The sequence below is a fragment of the Lipophrys pholis genome (genome assembly GCF_963383615.2).
Source record: "Lipophrys pholis genome assembly, chromosome: 3".
Classification (NCBI taxonomy): domain Eukaryota; kingdom Metazoa; phylum Chordata; class Actinopteri; order Blenniiformes; family Blenniidae; genus Lipophrys; species Lipophrys pholis.
Window position 1 is genome coordinate 2,655,359 of NC_137627.1, and position 25,471 is coordinate 2,680,829.

The 25,471-nt window shown below is 40.8% G+C and overlaps 1 protein-coding gene across 1 annotated transcript in view; it reads right to left on the minus strand.

Moving 5' to 3' along the window:
- The window catches only part of cadm2b (cell adhesion molecule 2b), a 217,505-nt gene that overhangs the window by 120,282 nt on the left and 71,752 nt on the right, over positions 1-25,471 (minus strand). The window lies entirely within an intron of this gene.

Genomic DNA, 25,471 nt, shown 5'->3' on the forward strand with positions numbered 1-25,471 from the left:
ATTAGAACCACTGGCCATTTTGTCATGTCCACTGCCCAGTGGTGGTCTGTGGTGCCGTGGGGTCTGCATATTGTGAACTGTAACTCCACGACCAATTGCTCACAGCCAAGGGCATTATTTCATCCTGCTCCACGGGCTCCGAGCCTGACTCATCTCTTCCTGATATATATCCAGCCCAGGGGATGATGTTCGGTTTAATTATGAATACGTGGGGCATCAGTCAGCGTTAATGTTGTTCTTGTTTTACACAGCTATCCATACGAACGTCTTCTGTCATCCCAAAGCGAATTGTAATGAGCGTCACAGAATCTTAGGGCCAGGAAGTGCAGAAAGAAGCCAGGTGAATCTTTGAATAATTGATACGGTCTAATTTTCAAACCGGAGCATGCCTCCAGCTGCTGTCATCTAATCATCATTTCACGGAGAAGACATCAGAGCTTTGTTACAGCAACATTTAACATCAGCAGGATTTCACTCCGCCAGTTCTTGGGAAAGCTCTCAAAGTGGTTCTTATACGGGAGCCGTGACAAATACTGCGCTCAGCCCTCCTCTCCTGACAGTGGCCTCCGGCAACACTCATCCCTCCCGTGGTAGAGCTGCAGGCAATATGGCCATTACCTTCAGCCTCGTGGAGCTTTACTTTCCTGGGCAGCGACACACTCAGAGATGCTGATGCTCCTTATGAAGGCTCCGCCTTATGGCAAGAATATTAAAAATGTGCCTGGTGGTGGTCACTCGGGAGGATGTCTGCCTTTATTGTGTGGGGACACAATGGAGCAGATACTTGGAGTTAATGCGCAGGTACAGCTCTCTCTCCCCGAGCTGACAGGATTAGCCTGCCTCTGCGGAGACCTTTTAATGTGATTGTAAAATGCTGAATTAAGACCGTTTCGATTGTCTTAGACTCTTACGTCAAAGAGTATCAATTTAATTTATCCCTACCTTTGTTTCAACAGACAATATGCGGCTGCCTTATCACGGAGACCCTGGTTTCTTTGTGAAATAACAAGCCGTGTACATTAATTGCGAAGGCTCCAGCAACAGAACAGACCGCAGTTTCTCCCAAAATATGCCGCTAATGACTGGGAGTCACCCTCCCTCGCCGAGTATGAATGTATGTGCCTGTGCACGCGAGCCAGGTTGTTACTATCCATTCTGATGTGATAAAAGAACGGAGAGATGAACAGATGGCTATGGTCATTACTTGATTGATTTGCATTGTGATTGTTCTTAAAAACATTGAATTTGTAGAACAATAGGGACAGTAGGGGGGGAAAAAAAGCTTTCCCCAAGAAGTGTTAATGACTACCTTTTTATCTGGTGACATATTCCCCAATTACCTCCCTGATATCCAAACAGATGATGAAGACTGTCAGGAGCAGAAATGCAAAGTAACTCCAACATCGAGACCAACACATGTTCTCCACTGCTGGAGCCAGAGACTCTTGGCTCTGAGTAAGAGCTTCCCAGCCAGCTCTTCTTGGCACGGCTGTCTCTCTGTCCTGGCCATACCGATTCTCATATCAGTTCATTTACATAATCCTGCCTGCGACTGGTCTCAGTTTAATGAAGGGTGGTAATGCATTTCTATAACAATGTTTCACTCCTCAACATGCCAACATAAACACAACAGCGTGATGACATCTGGTGAAGCACTCGTCGACTCTATAATCATAAAGAAGAGAAGCCGGTCGTCGTTCGCCGTGTCGGAAGACACTGGCATTTTCAGACACAAAGAAACTGTCAAACGTTCCTCCGGGTGCACGCTACTGGTTTCTAATGTGGCTTGACTGAGGCAAGTGAGGAGATCCAACATGCAGTGATACCCGCTGACACAAAGTCCTTTTTTCTGTACGCGGCAGGCATCAACCAAACAGTGCTGCGAGTGTCAGCGCCGCCAACTCTTCAATCCCCTTCAATATCTCAGACACTTTAATAGCTTTTCCAGATGCATTGTCTTCAGTGTGACACCAAAACACATTCCCATAACACAACAGTGCAATACGATAATGCCCACTGACTCCAAGGGCGGCATATATGAACATCTGATTGCTTCCATGTCTTCACAAATGGCACATAGGTCTGTTCTTATTTATTTATTTTTTACACTCAAGAGATATGTGTCAGCTATATTGAATTCTGCTGCTCCCAAACTGGAAGCAATGAGTCACATCTACTGTATGTAAGCGGACGATTTGTCTGTAATAGAAATAAAAATTTCTACATCTAGGAAACTGCCTGTTGCCTTTATTTTCAAGCTTCTACTTGATATCAAGGTGTGATTTTGAGTCAGCTTTCAGCTAGAAAACACAGAATGTAAAGTTTCTTATAAACATGGACCAAACATCACACATCCAGAGCTGGAGCAGCCGAGATTAGATTAGATCCTGTGAAACAGACTTTTACAAATGGTTGATGTTTAAACACCAAACTTTTCTGAAATGACAATGCAAAAATGATCGAGTAAGCAGGTTCTAAATATACAGGAAGTATCGCATTTATTAAAAATGTAATAATCGCAAAGGTTGTGCAGCATGATTGATAGTTTCGAGTTACAGGCATCTGTCCGGGTGCATATCCGCATGGTGTTCAACGTTATCTGTGAAAAAGGAAGTCCTTCTTTGGAAGGAGAGTTTATTAAAGAGAGTGACTCTCCAGGACAAGTGTAAAGAGAAAGGAGCCTCTCTCAGGCACACACTGGGGCTCCAGGGAAAAAGGTTTGGCAACCACGGCTGTATGGGACCAACACATCTGACAACAAAATAGATAATTGGATCACGGGGGAGTCGTATGTTTGAAATTCGTCAGGCAACGGAAAAAACTGATTAAGTTTGGAAGGTGAACATCGTTCATAACACAACTTTACATTAAATAAGTGATGAATCATGAAAAACTGTGACCTTGATTTGTATTTAAAAAAATATATAAATATGGTTGAGAAGATAGATCACTACATAAAGTATCATGCTTACATGTGATTTAAGCTGAATTACAATGTGTTACTTCATGTAGGGACAATGCTTTCTTGGTAGAAGTCCTATATCTGATATAACCAGCTCTGCCAGGAGGGAAATGTCGAATTATTGTACCATACACTGAAATTGATAATTTTTTGGGGTGTTTGTCTTGATGGTAGTGCCAAACCTATTGTTGCACAATATCTAAATATTCTATTCTATCCTAAATATTGTCACTGTATTCTGCTTTACAAGGCACAATCCCCTGGAAACTTGTCACATGGGAACAGGTTCACAACAAGCTATGCAATTATGGTACAGTTGGTCTATTTTTACCTTAATAGCTTAATCATTATTGAAATATAACAACTATCACTATACACCTTGCAATGCTGATGTAACTGACACTTTTGTCTATTTGTCTGTTAAGATATCTTTATTAGTCCTGTAATAAATACAGATACAGTTCAACACTCCACTGTTAGATTTTATTTTGTGAATGTGAATTGTGCAAATGTGACACAATACATTCTGTCTTGAAAACGTGTAATTTCTTAATGTTACCGTCAAGTAGCAAAAGGAGATGATAGATGCATTTCGCTCCATTTCTCACCACTCCATGCACAATCACATTCACCCATTCATGCACACACTCCTGCACCTATGGGGATGGTGAGGTGATGTGAGGTGCTCCATCATTTTTTTTTTTTACAGGGTTGAGACTGTGAAATTGTCGCGCGCACTTGGCATCTGCAATATGTGATATTATTCCAATTCAGTTATTGTTTTTCCTCTAATATATACCAACAAACCAAGTGTTTTTATCATGAGAATTTCATGTTATTCCTTTTCTCCTGCTGACAAAGGGATCGTGCAGTTTAAATCATCGCAACCGAGCATTCTTTATACAGGTGCATGTATGTGCAGTAATCTGCCGTGAGCTCCGCTCGCTGAAAACACTCACACTGCTGTAACTTGGCTCATGCTGAGTACTCCTACAGGTAATGTTACTGTGACTAAGCAACTGTGTCTTTTGCCTCTGATTCCACACAACGGTGTTTCTTTTGGAAACGAGAAGCTTAGTGTCAAAGGTCGGTGCCACATCCAGTATGATACATGCACACTTAGAACACTGCAGCACATCCTTCTGCAGCGGCTTTATAATCGTTGTGAAAAACAAGCTGGATAATGCAACCGAATGCACTTTTGTATTGGATACCTTTAACAATGAGACTCGCTGACATATTTACGATGAATTAAGAATTAACCTGAAATGCGCTGTGATTTCCATGATTATACACTTTATAAGTAAAAGAAGCACGTTGTCCCAGTTTTTTGTCACAACCTCATAGTTGAAAGCCACTTGAGTAATTTGCCAATCAAAGCCGCAAAATCGTACGACCCTACGTCAACGACTGTGACTGAAACCTGGAAGTAGCTGTAGCACCTCAGCAGATGGCACTTTATGTCAGCTCCGTGAACTCGCAGTGGGAAGTTGGGCTCACACCTTCAACCTCCCGTCACAGGATTTCTTCTCGAACAATGCAGCCATGGCGGGGGGATTAAGTAGTATGCCACACGAGTGCATGATGCTTCATTAGGCCAAGCGAGGATGGATGTCAGGGCCCGAAGCAATCTGGGACCCACTAATGCAGCCTTACATGCTACTCATTACTGCCCACTGTATTGACTAAATCTAAGGAGGGCTGGAATGATTATTCAAAGGATCAAATCAATTCCTCACATAATGCCTTCACTCAAGATCTAATCAGCATGCTTAATGTATTTAATGGTGCGAAGGTCAGCAGTGCATAAAAGCATGTATATGAAGGTGTTGATGTTAATGACTTAAATAACTCGTGACTCCTACAAAAAATCCTACAGCTGCTGTTATGCCAAGGAATCCTATTAGGAAACTTTTCAGGGTGTTAATTATACTGTACACTTCCCTGCATCAGTCAAACCACAGGTCTGCGCTTAGTAGGGTGAAGTAGGTGTTAATACTGTTTCGTAAATTCACACGTGATCTCTGCTGGAATCCAGGTCTCTAGAGGGTTCAGACAGTACTAAATATATCATTATAGATCTGATCTGCTAAAGCTTTACAAGATTAAAAAACGTAACATTGCACACACAAGTGGGATCTGCTAACAGGATGCAAAATAATGCCTATTATTGATTTGATCCATTTTGTCCTCATGATTGTGGAATATGAAGCGTACTTTCCAGATACTCACAGCAGTATAGGATAAAAGATTAATTTACAATGTGCAATGTGAATTTTAATTTTGGAAATGTTTTTTATGCTTGTGCAGACTTTAAAAATATATATATATAATCCCTTCTTTAATGCAGGGGTGTCAAACACATTTTACTTTGGAAACCACATAACGCCCAGTTTCATCTTGAGTGGGCCGGGTCAGTAAAATTTAAACCTCAAAGATTTTCTTTGTTGTGGCACAGAGTATACTTGAAAATAATGTCTATATTTTCACAAAACCAAACAATTACAACTGATAATGAGCACAATCTCAACATAAAGTCAATTTTGATGAAACAGTCTGGAGCAAAATACAATTAAACGTCCAAATAAACTTCTTCTATAGAAGTAATTATGCATGTTTTTTCAAACTCACATGGTGGCTGGTTTGATAGCAACAAGTTAGTTATTTGTGATGGCAGCGTCACTGCTATCTCAGCTCGGGTCTCAGTGTTGTGTTGCATTCACTACTCTTAAGAAATTTGTTTAAAGAAAAAATCAGTTTTCTTTGAAATGTTGACATTTTGCTTGGTGGTTTGGCGGGCCTGAATGGAGCCTCTTGCGGGTTCTGGTCGACGGGTCTTGTGTTTGACACCCTTGATTTAGCAGAAATGCTAATTGTGGTGAAAGGCATTTCCCCAAAGACTGTTATGTGTCAACTTTATCATGAGAAATCTGAAATCTTTTTATTGCCCGTCTTTTTCCCACATGCTGTCAATCAACTCATCTGTTCCATTTTTTTTAATATAGTAATATATATATATAAAACTGGTTCATGATTTGTGAGAAGTTTTTCTACTAATCTATAATAATAAAGTAAAGCATTACAGATCTTTGTAAGATCTGTTTTGTTAAATTATGACATATTTGGGTGTGTGAAAATGTAATTATAGCTCTTGTAGAGGCACAAAAGACGTCTCCATGAAAAAACAAAAATCTATTTTTTTTTCAAGCAATGTTTTAAGCTAATACAAAGTATTTATGGTTACATGGTCAGTATTTACCAAGTCGTAGTTATGGCGGAGATAAATCTGCAGGAAATGTTAGGTAATGCAATGTCCTTGAAAGGCATGAAAGCACAAAGAGTGCCCGACGACCATAAGAACAAGTCTTCAATCAAAACGGGGTTGATGCAAAGCGTTCGGTATAAAACAAGCTGCAATTCCGCAGCAAACACTGCTTGTTTGTGCCTCTTCTGATGCATCGCTTCTCTCTCTCTCTCTCTCTCTCTCTCTCTCTCTCTCTCTCTCTCTCTCTCTCTCTCTCTCTCTCTCTCTCTCTCTCTCTCTCTCTGGTACATTACCACCGCCGGATATTCAGAGGAGCAGTTAAAGTGCTGCAAAACGGCATGTTCAAGCATGCATTTTTATGTGTTTGCTCAAGATGCAAACAACACTGGGACATTGCTCCGCAGGGTATCCTTGAGGGGTAAAAAAAAAAAAAAAACAGCTTACATGTTGAATAGTTTTTGCATGTTTGTTCACATGCTGCTACAACAAGGTGAAACTGTTGTACTATAAATGTCATTACGGTGTTGGAATTCAGAATTAGTTTAATTTGGAAATAAGTAATTATAGTGGCGTTGCTTGAGTAAGAATATTTTATTTGTGTTATTGCTGAATCAGAGCACACCAATGAGAACAAAAAAGGGGCGTGTGCATGAAATCGTTGGTTATTTTTTATGGATGATGTTATGTAAACTCAGCAGTGTATTATCGAAAGCTTTGATTCTCATAAGGAATTCCTCATTAATTATTCTGCTTGAAAATCCCACAATATGTAAGAAAATGTAAACACCAGTTGCCTCGTGTCAATACTTTTAAAACTTGTACGTTTAAAGTTATTTATAATTAACAGCAGGCTTGTTTTTGTATGAGTTGTTCTAATTTTGTGAATGTACAGGATGAAATTCTGGTGTACATTATTTTTTTTTTAAAAAGACTAAGCAAAACAATATAATGATGGATGAAAATGAAAGCTGCCACATCACAGTGGTTTCCCACGTTTGGATTGGGCTGCTCAAACTGAAATGCAATCCTGGGGGAACAATCTCTTGGCATCTTCCCGACGAAGCAGTGGCTTGAGCTTTGAATTTGTTTGGGCTTTATCAGCACTCTGTCAGTAATTTTCAAACAGCAGTGAGCAAAGCAGATTAGCCTGGCTCTACACCGGCGACACTGTTGACTCATTTGACTCACAGATGAATACAAAATTATCTCTAATTCGTTCAGAACGAGCAAACAGATGAAACATCGTCCGACATTAGGCTGGATGGAAGGTGCCGTTCCAGGACGGCTCTGCGTTTCACCTCTGCTTGTAGGACATGAAGGTCACAGCACACGCGGCTCGATGCGGGCCAGCTCTCGGCAGCCAGACGGCATGGAGGGGCTGAGCTCCATCTCCAGGAGGACAACAGAGTGCCACTGTCACGGGGAGTATATACCCTCTCTGCCACCGAGAGCGGTCAAGTGGAAGGGGCCAGCCCTTGAGCGGGCAGGCTTGTGTGAGTGTGTGTGCGTACGTATACAGAGGGTGCAATCTGGAGTGTGCTGGAGGCTATGGCCTCTTCGACGTGATAGATTCCCTTTGCAGCCTGCAAAGCCAGGAGGGAGCCAGTCAACATCCTGCCACATGCCCCGCTGTTTATCTTCCAAAATCTGGTGGCGGGTCGTGTCCACTGGGCCTGCCCCCATCGCTCTCTCCTCTCACCATAATCACCATAACTTATGGTGACATAAACGACCAGGCGCTTTCTAATGTTTTCGCACTGAAACTGATTTTGGCCCCTGTTGGGGTTTTTTTTTTTTCCCTCGCTATTGAGTCGGGAACACGGTAAAGGAGCAAGGGGCATTTATATGAGTATGCAAATGTTAGCTGTGTTTGAACAGATTCAGTCTGAATCAGGTTTCCCTGGAAAAAAAAAAAAAATGTAGATAGCTCAGAGTTCTGAGATCATAGCCTCTTACTGAAGAGAAGGAGAGTGCTGGGAGGGGGAGGGAGAGCAAAAAAAAAAAATAAAAAAATTCAATTCCAAATCTGCAGCTTCAAAAGTGGATGGAAGCTGAATGCAAATAAAGTTCTGTTTCTCTGTGTTGTGATTTATCACTGTGCCGAGCAGGAGTGCCGAGGCAGGCGGTGTATTGAGCGGAATGACTCTCCTCACATATTGGAAAAGCAACTCAACAACAAAGCGCAGGAAAAATAGAGCCAGACAGATGGATGACCTTCAGTCCTCCTTGATGGGAATAGGTAGAGGAATTTGTTTAGAGAGCTAATCGTTCACTCTGGTAAAATGATTGTCTAGAAAGCCCATCTATACATAAATGATTGTCTGAGGAGTCCATCTATACATAAGGAAAAAGAAAATCATTGGGACTGAGTCACTTTTTGTGAAGTCAAGTAAAAAAAAAAAAAAAGGATTAAAGCAATGAACGATGTGCCACTAAAACAACACATGAAGGGGAAAAGAGGGATATTTTGTAATCTACACAAAATGAAAATGCTTTTATCTTTCATGAAGTATTGTTACTGAATGAAATTCTCAATACTAATGCTGTATCCATTTGAGAATGAGAATACAAATGCTTTTCTTATCAAGAGCTGTGTAATGGATGCGCTATAACCAGGCTGCCATTTGTTATGAGAGCAGAAGGAGGGGTTGACAATATGTGAAAAAAAACAACAGATAAAGGAGCAATATATAGAACACAGATTCACAGCTGCACATTTTAGTAAAAAGAAATCAATGTTACGATGCTATTTTAACAGCTTTTACTTGCAATTTGATGTTTGTTTGGTCCTGTCTGCTGACAGTCGCCTTGTTAATTATGCATAGAAAATATTTCTCATCTGCTAATATTGTTAATAAAAAAAGAAAAAAGTACTTTAACTAAGTTTTACCACAGAATTTGACATTTTCTCTGTGGCACAGTGATCCACGCTATGTTGCTGCTGTCCACAGCATCTGCACATTCAGAATTCTGCCACAGAAAACCTTCTTCTCCTGTGCCTCCTTTCTCCATCAGCATACTCTTACTTCATGAGAAATGTTGAAATGCAGCATGATCTTTTGAAAATTTCTGGAGTGCTTTTTATTCAAGCAGTTCTTTTGTTGGTTTGTTTGTGAACCACCGGGAAATAATGTTCCGTTGAAAGTAAAGAGAAGAAAAGAGGGAATTTAGCCGTTGAACAAGCTGCAGCACAATTAAAAACCCAGTCAGCTCCCAGGCTTCCTGGTTTTACTGTACTCCTATGCCCCCCCCCCCCCCCCCAAATTCTTGTTTCCAGTAAATAGGATTGATTGACTCGGGGCCTTGTGTTTTCTATCTCCCTTCCCTCTGTATAATTCTCCTCTGATGAGTCATATCAGCGATGCTCTACCATGGGTGAGCCTCAATCTCTCTGCCCAATGACTGCACCAGAGAGCAATCCTTCAGCGCAGCCCTGGCATCAATCTTGCTTGGAAGCGGTTGACGATTAACCTGGACTGCTTGAGAAGTTCTGTGGCTGACAGCGGCCATGATCAGCCATCACAGCCGGCTGTCTGATTCATACCTGAACACCAGAGAGAGGTCGTCCTGCTGCTCCGGTCTCTGCGTCACAGCGTACGCACTCACTTCCATCTCGTTGTCTTGAGAAATCTCACGAGCAGAAAATCAACAGCATCACAGCACTACGACCACACGAGTACATACTAAAGTGTATTTTTGCAGTCCCGCTCACTACACTGTGCTTTAGCAGCAGGTTTGAGCTACAGTAACTCGTCTGTCGGATCAAATCACATCGGCCAGTTTTTTGCTCCCCACATGCGTCAATAAGCCTTGGCTATTCGTGACCCTTTTGCCAGTTCATCACTTTTCCTTCCTTGGACCATTTTTTGATAGATACTGACCACTGCAGGCTGGAAACCCCCACAAGAGCTGCAGCTTTGGAAATGCTCCGACCCACTCGTACAGCTCCCACAGTGTCAAACTCACTCAAAACTCTGGTCTGTTCATAATACTTTATGACATATCTGTGTACACATACAGCTTCTGTGGCCAAATAAGCACATGGGGAATGGAAATGGCTGTTTGTTTGTTTTTCTCCACACTGTGTGAAAATGATCCATCAAACCACAAAACAGATCTCACCAACACAGTTAGGAGACGGACACATTGTTGAAAAGGAAAATAGATTTTGGAAATGACACCAAATACCATACTTGGTGATACTTGGGGTCGTCGGGACTCAAGGTAAAGCAAAAAGTTTTTTTCTCCAAGTCTGTTTTTGGGGTCAACATCGTCTCAAAAGATCTAAACAGAAGTCACTCTAAATAGATGCTGTGATGTATTTTCAACATCATAACTTTGTAGGGCTCAACACACAGGCACAAACACGTTTCAAACACTTCAATCAGCACATCTGAGGACCGAGGCAGACCAAGGCTAAACCGCGGCAGCAAAAACTAGAGTAAATGTGTGTTTCTAAGGAAATGCATCAAAACCATCACACCAAAAGGTGTTTTTTTTATTCTTGTTCCAAATATTTCAAAATAGTCATTGCCCTTGTTTTCAAAGCGACACGCATGACTTTTCATCACATGCCTCTAAACCTTTATCATAGTGCACAGGTATGGAGTCAGAAGTGGGAATGTTTTTATATTGCTCTGCTTCAACAACAATTTAATTTAAATTTAACATGCTCATTTGTGGGTTTCCAAAGTGTGGAGAGGAAATCCCTACATGGAAGAGTTAAGAACCAACTGCACTCGTGTATCCACTGTCATGCTGTAACACACAGTAATGTAATAACGACTGTTAAAGTGATAATGTGAGTCATTTTAAACGGAATTAAAACAATTATGTAAAAACCTGCCAATATAGTAAATGGATTTCACTTATATAGAACCTTTCCTCTATGTATGAAGTCCCCAAAGCGCTTCACCCATTCACACAACAATGGCGGCGGCTACCATGCAAGGCACTCAGTCCACCCACTGGGAGCCTTTTGGGGTTCAGTGTCTTGCTCAAGGACACTTCGGCATGTGGACAGGAGGAATTGGGAATCGAACTAGCAGGGTAAGTTTGTATACTGTTAAAAATCATTTGAAAATGTAATAATTTTAAAGGTTGTTCCTTCAAATTTATTTATTTATTTATTTATCATTCACACGTGCTGAATTTTTTACATCTTTATGCGTACTTCTCCAGCCGACCCAATTTGAATGAATATTAGCCTCTTTGCCTTAAAGGCTTAAAGAAATACATTTTAATCTCAGTTTTAATAACTATTCACCTCTTAATTGTACTGAAGTCACAAATCTCAAAAGTCTCCCTCACACAGACGCACGTTCAGATTTTGTTAACTACCCTGAAGACATTAAGTATTGAGGCCATTTTGTTCGACGGGACTTTAAAAATAGTACTTATTGCACCTTTGAATCTTGTGAAATAGGGGCAGCGAGAGAACAAAACTGACGTCCTTGACTGTAATATCTCATTAATTTGTGAAATAATCACATCACCTTGATTCCCCACATCATAAAACTCTGGCAGATTTATTCTTTAAAAAGGCTTCAAAAGGCAAATACCATGCAGATGGTGTCAGAGAGCTCTCACATGTTGCCCCGTATCTTGATAAAAGGTGCAGAAATAGGCTCCTCTCGCTTACCGACACGCTGCATATTTGAGCGACAAGGGAGAGCTCATCGCTTCTAATCCTCGCTGACTAATCTGGGAAAAAGAGTCGTTCTCCCTGAAAGCGGGCTCTCACAGGTTTGCTCCATTTTTTTTTTTTTTTTTTTTTTTTTCGGTCTTCAACCGAGATGATCATGTTAAGACCCCATTAACCCACTTATCAACTTGTAATGGAGGGGAAATGCTCCAATAATCACCTGTTTACTCACTCCCCACCAAGAGTTACACAGAATTCTTAAAATATTTGACAATTAGCTTTAATTTGACTCATTGATTTTTGCTGCTTGTCCAGCGCTCCTTTGTTTGTTTGTTTTTTTTATTATAAGGTCATATCTTGAATGGCTTTGGCAACTGCATGGTAATGAGTTATTCTTTGGCCCACTTCCATTACTTAGTGTGATGTTTGAGGAGCCAACGTTTGGCCAAGATATACATGACCAGTAATTACCCTTCCTTTGTGTTGTCATGCTGCAGACTCTTGCCTGGCTCAGTCCCAACGGAGAAGAAAAATCAATTACTTTGGCTCATATTTGAACACTGCATTTACATACGCACACACACAGAGAAAGACAGAGAGAAAAAGAGATGCTTTCTTGTGTCAGTTCTGCTGGTTAACTTGCACTACATCAAAATCTAAAGTGAAAAAGGTTAATAAACCATAATACTCGTCCCGAATCACAACCAACACGTATTCAGTTTGGACACCACAAAATATTATCCTGCGTGAGGCAATATTGTTTGCTTGTAAATAACAGTGCTGATATTGAGCAGACAAACTAGATTGAGGACTTGGAGTAAAGAAATTAAAACCATGACAAGCTTATAAAGCAGCTTTCTTGTGTCTTACAGCTATTATGTATTCTTTTGCCAGCGCTGCAGAGGGGACTTGTGCTCTAATTAAACTCACCTCCAAATATCCTTGCCGACATCTCCAGAATACTCAAAAGCTTTTAAAATGTGGCTGAGATGGGGGATTTGTTATGCGCGTACGCAGCGGCGCTAATAAATTCCCTGTTTAGACTTCGGCCGAGATTAGCTCGGCAACCTGCAGAACACATCTCCAGCGTGCCACCGAGTCACAAAGGTCACCCATTCAGATTCTCTGACACATGAAAACCTCGTGTGATCGAAGCGGTCCTCAGAGGTATCGCCAGCTGCCGGAGCAGGACCGCGTGCGAGGCGTTAACTGCCGGCTGATACGGCAAGCATCTGTGTGGATAAAAAGCTTTGCTACCATTCAACATTATCAAAGCTTGAGGGATGAAGCAGCATTTATGTCTGGGGGAGAGGGAAAAAAAAAAAATGGCTGCGAAGAAAAATCTGTGTGTCCTCTGAGGTAATGTTGCAGTTTATTTTTGACTCTCAGCTGTAGAGAAGATAAACGCTCTGACTGAATTAAGCATATCTTCCTTTTTATGAGACGCCCAGGAACAGTATTCGCCGGCACTGGTGGCAAACGCCAAAGTATTTGTACTTTATTATTGCGAGAGAATGTTTTTTTTGGTCTGCACGTTCTACTCTTTTTTTTGTTTGTTGTTCTTTTAAAAAGTGGCTTGCTCCTTGTTTTAACAATCATTTACAATGGAAGGATGAAAGTTGCCGATGTTGACACACTGTTTTCCACACTGAAGCTTCAACAAGTGATCAAGTTGCATCAATAACAGTCGAGTGCCGAGATGTCCCGCCTCCTTTTCACCGGGGAAAAGTTTTGGACATAGTTGCTTATGTTTAATATAAAGTACATCTGCTTAGACTCCGACCAAATTTTTGTTTTTGACTCAAAAATATGATACAGCTGGAATCATGAGTAACGTCATTGCTAATTATCAAGCAGAGCAGGATGGATGGATGGATGGATGGATGGATGGATGGATGGATGGATGGATGGATGGATGGATGGATAGATGGATGGATTTCCATTCACTGTCTGCAAAGTGGACATATGACCTGAACATACAAAATGCGCATCACCAAAGTCCACATCACTTACTGAGGTAAAGAATAAAAATATAGTAAAGAAATATCTTTTTTTCTCCTTTAATTGTTCTTCCGCCGAGACGGCGAGTACCTTATCAGCCTCGGCTCATTAAAGAAAAACCGTAGGAATTAAGTAGGACCTGATTGTCAATCAAGTCGACATCGTTTGTGCATTGTTGCACCATAAAGTGGCTTTTAGAGCAGGTAGGACCTTTGAATTGTGTTAAAGAGTTGAATAAACACACCCCCGGCCACTGCAGAGCCGCATGTTTGTTAGCGGCTCCGTCCCTGTACAAAGAAAGGAACAAACCTCCTCTGTGATAAAAGCTTATTAGCTACCTGCAAGGATTAAATCTAATCACTCGGGGCTGACGGCGGGACTGTAAATAGACACGCCTTCAATTTCTGCTGTTTTGCTTTGTGAATCACGAGCGGTTTGATTCCATTATGAGCTCACGCAAAGATCTCTGCAAGGCAACGATCTTTCCTGCCCACTGAAAACTGACATTGCTGTCACCTTTCGAGATGTACATTCAAACACGGCCGCTAATCCACTGCATTTGCTAAGTGCTTGAGGGGAAAGGGTGAGTTATTAAGATTGAAAGTAAAGACATCCTAAACGATTAAACACATAATTAACAGCTACTGCATGAAGGGCACGACTTGTCCGATCTCTGGGGATTGCTGATCATCGGCCAGCTTAAATCTCCCACGAGTTATTCTCCAGCTTGGAAAGAACAAAAAAACAAAACACAGAGACTGCGACACATAAAGCAAACTTCCCCAATTCTTCATAATATGTCTGCTGTTATTCTTGTGATTATACCCTCCAAACACCCTGCAATCCAGCCCGTATTCAGAGTTCCCGCTGCAGCCTTCCAAGGTATTTTACGGCCGAGCCGGAGCTACATCTGGGAAGGCAAAAAAAAAAAATCGACCCTCCCCGACCACAACAAGTTCAACAATTACACCCCTTTGAGGAGAGATAATTATTCACCGACGTGCCAAATGAACAATTTTGTTTGTCTGACAACAAAGTGGAAACCACAAGTCTTGTGTGACAGTCCAGAAAATCAAGCTGAGCTTTGGCCGCAGCCCGAGAACAAGCATCTGTCAAAACAAATGGATCTTGTTTTCAAAGTATATAAATAAAAAAAAACAACTTATGATCCACGGATGAAATGAAAAAGGAACATTGACAAAGAGCTGTGAAATCTCAACAGAAATGTGCATGACAATTAGAGCGGGTTGTTTTACTTTCGGGCAAAAAAAAAAAGAAAAGAGGAAAACATAAATGGCTTTTGGCAGAACAAATCGTGGCATTCGACCAAAATGCAAAATCACACTATAAAAACATAAAACGAGAAAACTAACGAAACCTATATGGATGCTGCTGTTAGAGCAAATGGTGGCGATAACTATGAATGGATTTTAGTGATGATGTATATGAAAACATGACGATAAGGATCTTTGTTAGAATCACCTTTGGTCAGTATTTATTCATTCGATACGGCAAGATACTTTTTTACAGAAATGTTGAAAGATATACAAAATACACAAATACTGTATAGAAAAAGAAAATCACACACACACACGCACACACACACACACACACACGCACACACACAAACAAAATACTGCAAATGTAATTAATTACCAAATATAGTTTTTATATTCTTTATCAATGTAAAACTCTAAAAAGCTTTTGTTGAATGTGTGTGTGTGTGTGTGTGTGTGTGTGTGTGTGTGTGTGTGTGTGTGTGTGTGTGTGTGTGTGTGTGTGTGTGTGTGTGTGTGTGTGTGTGTGTGTGTGTGTGTGTGTTTATTTATTTTAAAATGATCACTAAGACGAAAAACTGCCATGTTTATTTACTAACACACATTTTGTATTAGTCGTGTGTAAAAACAGAAGGGAAGAACAAAATGTTATTTAATCACTTTACTTCTCCTGCATCATTATATAATGAAATAAAATGACTTTATTTGTGACTTATATTGACCTTATTGAACATTAGTTTTGATACTTTTCATTTATTTCTGTTAACGATTTGCACACTTTTTTTTTTTAATCCATTCTTCTCTTGTTTTCTTGTCCCACTTGTTTCATCTCACCAGCAACTTGTCAATCTTCTGTGAACCTGCGTAAAGTTTGATAGATGGATGGAAATATGTCTGAGACAAATCCCTGATTAGAGGAAACAGCTGGCGAATGACTGTCATAAAAAAAATGTTAAAGCGCCTCTCCCTCGTAACTTTAAGAGCTGCACAGCCTGAAGTCACACGTCCACGTCCTGTTTTCCTGGCTGAGAGTTTCCACCTCGTACTCACAGCAGATATGGCACCCTGTCCAACAGCTGAAGGATGACAAAAGGCAGGAGCTCGCTTGCCAAAACGAGGACGCTTCGCATATCGACTTTGGCTAATGAGATTGAAAGGGAAGCCCCATCATTCACCGTGAGAACGATGCGCCGTCAGAAAGGCGCTGCAGTCTATAGCTGGCGCAATCAGATGGGAAAATGAACATTATGAAATAAATAATTCATTCATCCTCCTTATTGTTATGCAGGGTCACACAGACAATCCCCGGCGTGCAAAAGGCGGTGAAACACAACAGACTGCTCGACTGTTAATCATAAGGCTACAACAATCATTCACTTACATTCATGCCAGAGGGCAATGAATGTGAGTCCTATGTGCTTTACGGATATTTGCGAAACACATGATGTGATGTCACCTTCACTGCAAATGGGAAAGTAGAAGCAAAGGCAATGGGATATTCAAACCATTCAACAAGCAACTGGAGACATTTGGTAAAAGCCTTTATATAGTGTGCACACAAAACCCATATACGGAATACATAAATAACTCTAAAGACTGAGACAGGTGAGGCCTGAGAAGGATTTCTAACAATGATGAAACATCTAACTGCGTTATCAGCATTTTTTCTTTTTTTATATGCATCTGATTGACGCAGTACAATTGGAAAATGTGGGGAAAAGCCTTTAAAATATGGATAGCATATTCTATCATATGCAATGTGCACACCATATTAGTGAAGGTGATTGTGCGGGGTTTAGCCTGCACCGGCTGCGTACATACTAGTGCGGGGTGAGGAAAGAGACCGACAACCTTCCTACGGGCCATTAACCGACCCAGAACTCATGTCAAGAGGAACGTGAGTCAACCTGGATAAAACCCAAACATATGAGACACACGCAAATCTTTAATTCTTTATGTGGCACCCATTAAAACTGTGTTGTTGTTGTTGTTGTTGTTTTTATTGGGTGTGGATAAATGCTATTTCAAGTCAGTACCCCTCCCCCCAAAAAATCACAACCAAAAGTAAAAAAGAAATCTTGAAAAATGTATAGAATTCTCACTCATAGTCCTAAAAAAATGCTTTTGAAATTCATTCGTCTCATCTTGCGTACCATTAACTCTCAGCGTTGTCAGAAAAGCATTAAATTCTAGATATTAAACTATATTGTTACAATTTTACTACAAAACAGAAATGACCATGTATTATTACGTTCCCAACAAAAGGGTCGTGCCCAGAGTCCCATCCCCACGCATGCACCCACAGGTAGAACATGCAAACTGCACAACATCGCAAGTCTTTTTTTTTACGAAGGCGAACGTGCTAACCACGACACCATGCATCTAATAAATTATATTGAGGGTTTTATATTTGCTCTTTATCTTCAAATACCAAATAGAGTAGCACACAATAGTAGATATTGAATTGAAAACTACTTGTGTCAAGTTTCACTGACATCCTGTTGGAAGGTTTCCCCCTTGAGAGATTATCTCAATAGTATAAGCTGCACATGATGTCGGACTCTGGTCAGAGTCATTGCAACTCCTCTGCACCTCATTTTCACTGACTTTAAAAAAGGTTTTCCATTTTATTTTGTGGGTCTTTATAAGGAGGCTCCTTTACTGCAATGTGTAAGAGAAAACTGCTCTTCATGCCTGAACTGAAGAAGGACATGGAACTGCTCTGGGTAGCAATAGAGAAGACTTGGTAAGATGGAGGCAGATGGCCCGCTGGCGGCAGCCAAAAGATGAAAAAGAAGAAGAAAAACCTCTCTCTTGTACTGATATGCCATTTTTAACTAAATTCCATTTGCCTTATGGAGAGACACAACTTGCATTCCATCACATACTCAAAATAGCTGGTGCGAGGCGTGACCTTTCAAACCCAACTCAAAGGAAACTCTGACTAAGGCTATTAGAAATACATTGACGCTTTTATGGCTCACACAAATTCCTTCTCTTATATGCTCACTATTTAGAATTGGAAAATCTCGTATTTTTCCACAAAAAAAACCCCCAAAAAACTCTTTCAGCTGCTGTTGTATATTGCAATGAAGCCGAGGCGAACCACAAAAGCAGCCAGGGGGACACAATAAAACCATTTCACAATGGCCACTTCAAACTGGAAATGACACCCACTCTGTGCACTGCCAGGTTGCCTACAAGGCCCAATAATGTGTCTCCACCAATGTTTCAGGGACCGTGGCCACCATTTCCCCAGTTAAACACAATTCATTCATAACCAGCAGCGGGACCGCATGAGGTGACATCAAACAAAGTTGTGGGCTGATTGTTAGCTGAATGTGAAGTTGTACCCCGCGCTCACAAATGGGAAAGATAACCACAGTCAGTCAGCATCACTGCTATTGTGTGCTGCTACTTTATTAGCTGAAAACACACACACACACACACACACACACACACACACACACACACACACACACACACACACACACACACACACACACACACTCACAGACATACACACCTTCCCACTGGTTGTTTTTTTTTCTTTATGTTTATGTGCACTCTCGAGATTTACACAACCCATCCAGACTGGAGCACCTCCAGTGTTCTAATTGGACAACTGCAGTTGAGTTACAGTCCACCTTCGCTGGACGACAGCCGACATTAAATCACTTTATAATCGAGAAGTTCCACAAAGTTCCTCATTTGTGTTTGAAGAGGTGGGATATTTATTGTTTGATGGTGCGTTTCTATAATTCATATTTCTGGCAGCAAGAGCGAGTGAGCCAAGTTGACAAATTCACCACAATGGAAAAGCCACAGCACCACTACAAAAGCTACAACGCTATCAAGTAAGACGCAACCTGCATGCATGCCGTGGCTTTTACATTCATATTGTGACTTTTGTATTTGTGCTGTGGCGGTTTGATGCATGTTTCATATTTGTGATATTTAATATTGTGGCTTTCGTATTCAGGTTTTGACTTTTGTGTTCAAATTGTTACTTTTGCATTCATATTGTGAGATTTGCATTTATATTGTGGGCTTTAATATTCATGTTCTCATTTTTTTGCATTAATGTTGTGACATTTGCATTTGCAAGTTGTATTCATGCTTTCAATGTTGCATTTACATTGTGGCTTTTGCAATCATGTAATGGTTCACTTTTGCATTTATACTGTTTTTCCTTTGGAGGAATTCCAAAGTGTTTCTCTATAAATTTGTTTTCAATCCGTTCACCTCACATACCTGCAAACAAATAAACACCCAAAAACCCTGCCGTCCGCTCTGGCTGCCTCTAATTTCTCCGGCTTAGGGATAAATATGCTAACAGCTGCAGCGGTTATGACAGTAAAATATACATATTTCACCTTGTATCCACCGGAATGTATTTCTTTCACTGCTGCTCACGATGAACAAGCAGACCTGCAATCTGCTCTCCAGCTCCTGATTGTTGAGGTCATCGCACGGGGGTGGTGCGTTTTGTCTTTTGCCGCCCACCATGTGTCAAGCTTATTATACTGTACTTCCTGCATCAGCGGCACAGATTGTCAAAACAGACGGAATTTCAGTAAATAAAAGTTAATCAGTTGTATCTCAGAACAAGTGATCCATGTTAGGCTGCCAGATGAGCAGAACTCCATGATGGTCCCCACGGGGGGGGGGGGGGGGGGGGGTTTGACATGCTTTATGAAGAAGATTCTTGTTTCAGAATCACTTAGCGAAGAGACTGGAGGTTAACTGAGCAGACTTTCACCCCTTAATCAGCTTTTCTATATTAAAATCTATCAGAACATTTGGGAGAAAAGGTTTATTTTGGAGTCTTTCATCCTTGACTGTTTGAGATTGTCAAAAGGGGTCATCAGTAAAAACTAATAAGAAGAAAATGAACACTAATTATTTCTCCTGACTGAAAGTAGCCAGCTTTATTATATTTTCCTTGACGAGGTGTGTCACTGAGCCCCACATAGCGTGTCTTTTTCAATGCTGTCACTTGAGGAAGAAAAAAAAAAGCAAGTATAATTACACCTAATAGAGAACTACAATTACCTTTTTTTTTTTTTTCAATTTGCAACTCATTGTGTGGTATGTCCTGTATTATGTAGCTAATTAGGTCATTTGCTCCATTGAAGACATTGTTTTTAGATTAAGTTGCTCTGACCCATCTGGCTAATGGCCTGGTAGGGTCTCAACTCCTATTAAAATATCTGCCACAGAGGACAAAGAAATATATTGAATCCTATTATTGTCCTAATCTAATTATTCAACATCAGTGGACTATCATTTCCCCGTAGCCCTTGACAATTCAGCCATAATTGAATAAGAAAGCCAAAGGATTTTTTAAAACATGCATCAGTTAAATGCAGACTAATTGTGCATGTGAGCTGCATTATCATATTTAGTAATTTAATATATTTCAATAACTGTGTTGACCAAATATAATATACTCCTTTATTGGACTGTAAGGATATTAGTACGACTCTGTTCATGCCGCTGCTTAAGTCCAAGTGAAGAGGCATTACAGAAGACACTGTGCCGAGCAGTCACTCATTTTCTTTCTCTCCAGCTAAAAAAATGTGACCTTCTAATGATCCCAAAGTGAAAAAGTAATTAAGAAGATAACAGTTATACCACGTGGCTAATGGGATGCTTTACAAGTTCTCATCCGTCTGCCATTTCATCGACCACTGGTTGGGGTAATGTTTTCCTGTGACTCACATCCATCTGTCAAGTCTGAACAAGGACTGCAGTGACACTCTGGCCAGCTCCAGTGCCATTGTAACTAAACCGCCAGCCCCTGGCATCAAATATGAAATGGCAGAGACAGATGCTGTCTCTGGCCCATGTTGTGGACACTGGCAAAATATAGATAAAGACAGATAATAAGCCCCCTCGAAAGAGCACAGCCTTATAGGCCGAAGCCGGAGCACTTAATTCCAAATATGGTGGAGCTCCGCAGAGCGTTTTCATCTCGGACCGGGCCGCTTTAATCCAGGGGCGCCACGCAAAAATCCCGACAATTTACATGCCACACTTCATCTATGGTAAGATTAGCAGACTTGTTCTTCAACCTATAATAAAAGAGTCTGGAGTAACAAAACAAAATATCCAATATTCGGTTCAGACGGTTACAACTTTCTTCTTCAGTTTTAATCAATATTTCACAAAATCTTTGATTTCTCCCTGAGAATCTATCAGTGACTGACAAACTGCCTCAGCAAGACTGTGAATGAAAATAACTTAATTCCTCCTCCAGATGAAGCCAAAAATATTCTGCTATTCTGCAGAGGAAAATAAAAAGGATTTAGTGCAACGTGCAATTTCCCCCCATGATTTACTTAAAGATCTGTGTAAAAGCACTGTAATCAACATTCAAGACAAAGAGATTAAGAGGCGTAAGCACATCATAAAAGCATTTTAATTACATCACAACTGCATGAGAAAATGCTCACCATTAATCTGTCATGAGGAGGTAATGGTGCTGTTGTAACTAAGTGTGTAACTCATTAAAAACTGTTCGCCAGGAACATAATAATGTGCAATCTATGTAAAAAAAAAAAAAAAAAAAATCTCATAAAAAAAAAGACACATTACACCGACTAATCCTGCTAATCTCTGTAATTTCTTATTGAGTACTCTTCGTTCCTGAAGGAGTTAAATGTTTAAGAGTCTGGGCTATAAATATATTTCTGTATCTCGAGAGTCCGAAGGGCTCCATTGCTCAAATTACCGGTAAATAAAAGCAGTTCAAGCTGAAATAACTCAGTGAAAGATTCAGTAGTTCAATTAAAAGCAATAGGCAGCATTTCAGAAGCCTGAATGTCCATCAGTATTATACAAGTCTTAAATGAGGATGAGAAAATGGAGCAGCTTTAGGGGCCTTGTCTGACTGGAGTTATGCTCCTTTCAAATCTGTTGATAAAACCCACAAAACTCCTCTACAGCCGAGATACCTCCCTAAAATTGCATAAGCTGTTATGCAGAGTTGCGTCTGAGAGCCCTCCAAGCATGATTTTTGTGATTTTCAGGTCAAACTGCACACTTGATAGAGAAAGCTTCCAGCACCAGCACAAATCTAAAGTTTGTTCAATCTTCCTGATTATAATGAGGTCATTTGTATAAGCCTCCCACAATCAGCTAAGATAGATATCAACGGTTGTTTGTCATCACAGACTAATATCACGGTTATACTTTAATCAAGGACAATCACTTCAGCAATTAAGTGACTATACCCACGGAAAACAAGCTATATGAAAAACTTGATCATGTAAAAGCCCTTCGGAATCGCTTTTCTCTGGGATGTAATGGATCTGTCAGTGTCCATATTTACCCCGAGGCTGTTGATGCAAATGCTATAGCTTTTTGAACTTCCAGCAACTGACAAACAAAGGCCTTTAAATGGTGGAGCAGTAGTCGTTTCATCATAAATTAGTCTGTAATAGGCTGTTTTTTCCTGCAAGGTTTTCATTTTCATGACAACTTGATTATGTATTTACACAAAGATTGAGAGCTGAGTGCCCATGATGCTCATGGCTGCAATCTTACAGTCATGTAAATTAACTTAATTTGCTTGGTGGAGTGCTACGAAATAGCCTTGAAATGGGACATCAAGGCCCGGACGCCAACTCTCCCCCGTCTCAATTATAAAGGCTAATATCTTTTCAAGAAAGACAAACATGGCCACAAGCGGCGGTTAAGTCGAGCAACAGGAGGTCTCGCCAAGGGCAATGTGACTGCTGATAAACCCACAAGTCAACAGCAGATTTAATCTCTGCGTCCCACTTGGCACATAATGGGAGAGTTCAAGCAGATTCAGCTTAGTGAGTCTTTGGGCTTACATTCTGTTCTTTATTCTTTTATTGCATCAAGTAAATGTGGCATTGAAGAAAGTATGACTAGTTTAATTTCCAGTGGGTGGGCCTGACAAGCAAGCCCCAGACCCCGATGCAACAAACAAACTTAATTAGAAAGGAGAAAGAGCTGCGGTGCACCTTCTGCTCCGCCTGCAGAAACAAAGCTGTTTATGCTGTAGTAAACTCGCAGTAGAGTTTATTGACGACTTGGCATCGTCGCCGTTATTCAAGCAATGCAAACAACTTCTTCTATAGTGCTCCATCCGACAAAGGCCCTCTGCACAGCTCGCCAGTCCATCACAGGACAAACATAGAGACAGATGACCACACACACTCACATTTTCACCGACGGGCAGTTTAGTGGCGCCAGTCAACTTCAAGTGTACATTTTGGGTACTAGAGTATTAGAGGAACATGTAAAACTCCACCCAGAAAATACCACAAGCCCATCATCTCACCGCAAGTTGGACCACAGTGAGGTGAAGCACTAACCTTTGCATCACACTATGGATACACTTGCTGTTCGTCTCCACTGTCCATATGTTCATACATAATAATGGACACTCTTTCGTGAGAAAAAAAAAAAAAAATCCAGCAGTGGTAAACATTTCCTACACTGAAAATAAATCAGTCAAAGAATAAATAAATACATTGATAAATAAATCATCCTGATTGCTTTTTATGCCTCTTCCTCCTCCTCCTTGATCTAAGTGCAGCTTTTGATACCTTCTTCCAAAGATTTGCTTGCTTTGGACAGTCCAACTCATAACCTCTCTGAATGTACTCTGTTAATTCAAAAAGAGTCTTTTAGATCCCAGCCATCTACCCTCTCCTCTAGTGTCCCCCAGGGCTCTATCCTGGGCCCTCTCCTTTTTTATTGTCTATCTCCTCCCCATTGGCCATATTTTCCATAAATATAACAAACAATGTCACTGCTATGCGGATGACACTCAGCTCTACCTTTCCATCAAACTCCCCTCCCGCCAAGGCAGAGAAAGTTGAGGGAGAATCATGATTTGATGTCCTGCAGACAAACTCAATTGTGACAAATCAGAGGTTCTCCTCATTGGCTCCAAGTCCACACTCACCAAAGTTTTTCCATCACCATCAACAGCCTGTCTGTTTCCCCCTCCTCTCAGGTTAAGAGTCTGTGTGTCCTCCTCGGAAGCAATTTATCATTTCAAGGCCACGTCAATAGTGTCACTGGCAATCGTACTTCCATCTTCGCAACATCAACTGGCTTCGCCTCTCCCTCTCTCCCACCCCACACTGGTCCACATCCCGGTCACCTCCCTTCTGGACGACTGTAAATCTCCTCTGTCTGGTCTCTCTCTCAAATCCATCCATAAACCCAGCTGGTTGAAAATGCTGCCGCTCGGATCATCACCAGAACTCCTTCCATCACACAAACCCATTTCTCCATAAACTCCACTGGCTCCAAGTTCAACAATGCATCCACTTCAAAAAATTCACCTTCGGACATTCCAGACCCTCCAGAACCTCCTTCCTCCACACTTCACCGAGCTCCTCCACATCCACACACTCAGCCTCACTCTCAGTCTCATTGTCCCTCCGACCTGCATGGCCATCATGGAGTCCATGACCTTCAGCTGCTCGCCCCCAACTCTTGAACTCTCTCCCAGCCAGCATCAGAAATATTCAATCAATGGGCTCTTTTAAAACATGTCATTTTTACACATTACATTGTCATATAAACAATGCTGGTCCAATGCAAATCCCTGAATATTTCTGAATGTTCTTTCTCTTTTTTACTTCTTTGTTAACATGTTCATTGTCCACAGTATCCCAGGGTGTACTGAAAAGCGCTGATAAACAAACAAGCAAATGGACAAATAAACAAACAAACAAATCACTAAATAAATAACTAAAAATAATTAAATATTAGATCAAACCGTTACAGCACTTTTCTTAACCTTGTACTTTGAGTGCATTTCATTGTGAGTTGGGAGAGACATTCAATGCTCAAAATCACAATCCTGAATTCCCATTCAGCATTGTTTATAAAGGAGCAGCTGATTATATAATTATTCGATTTAATAGTTGTGCTAATTAAATCACGAGGGAAGGTTATGACGAAGATTGTGACGGATTATCATCCTCTTAGTTTTCGTATTTTTCATTCTATCCCACGGTTGGCTGAAGCGGTGGAACTGATGACGTTGATATCATAATTACCATCATCGTCGTCCCCATGATTGTATACGTGGTAATTAAAATAATGTTTGAAGAGCTAATTTCAAGCCTGTTGCTAATATTACAGTTTTTACATCACTTCTTCAGCGGAAAATGTAACGGGTACTTTCCAGTATGGTAAATGATTTCTTCTTTTCCTCCGACTCTAGTAATACAATTACTACTATTTCAATGAAAACTATTAATACTAGAACATTTGCATGGTAAACTCATGATGAAGTCAGGCAATGTCTGAGTGACAGTGATTAT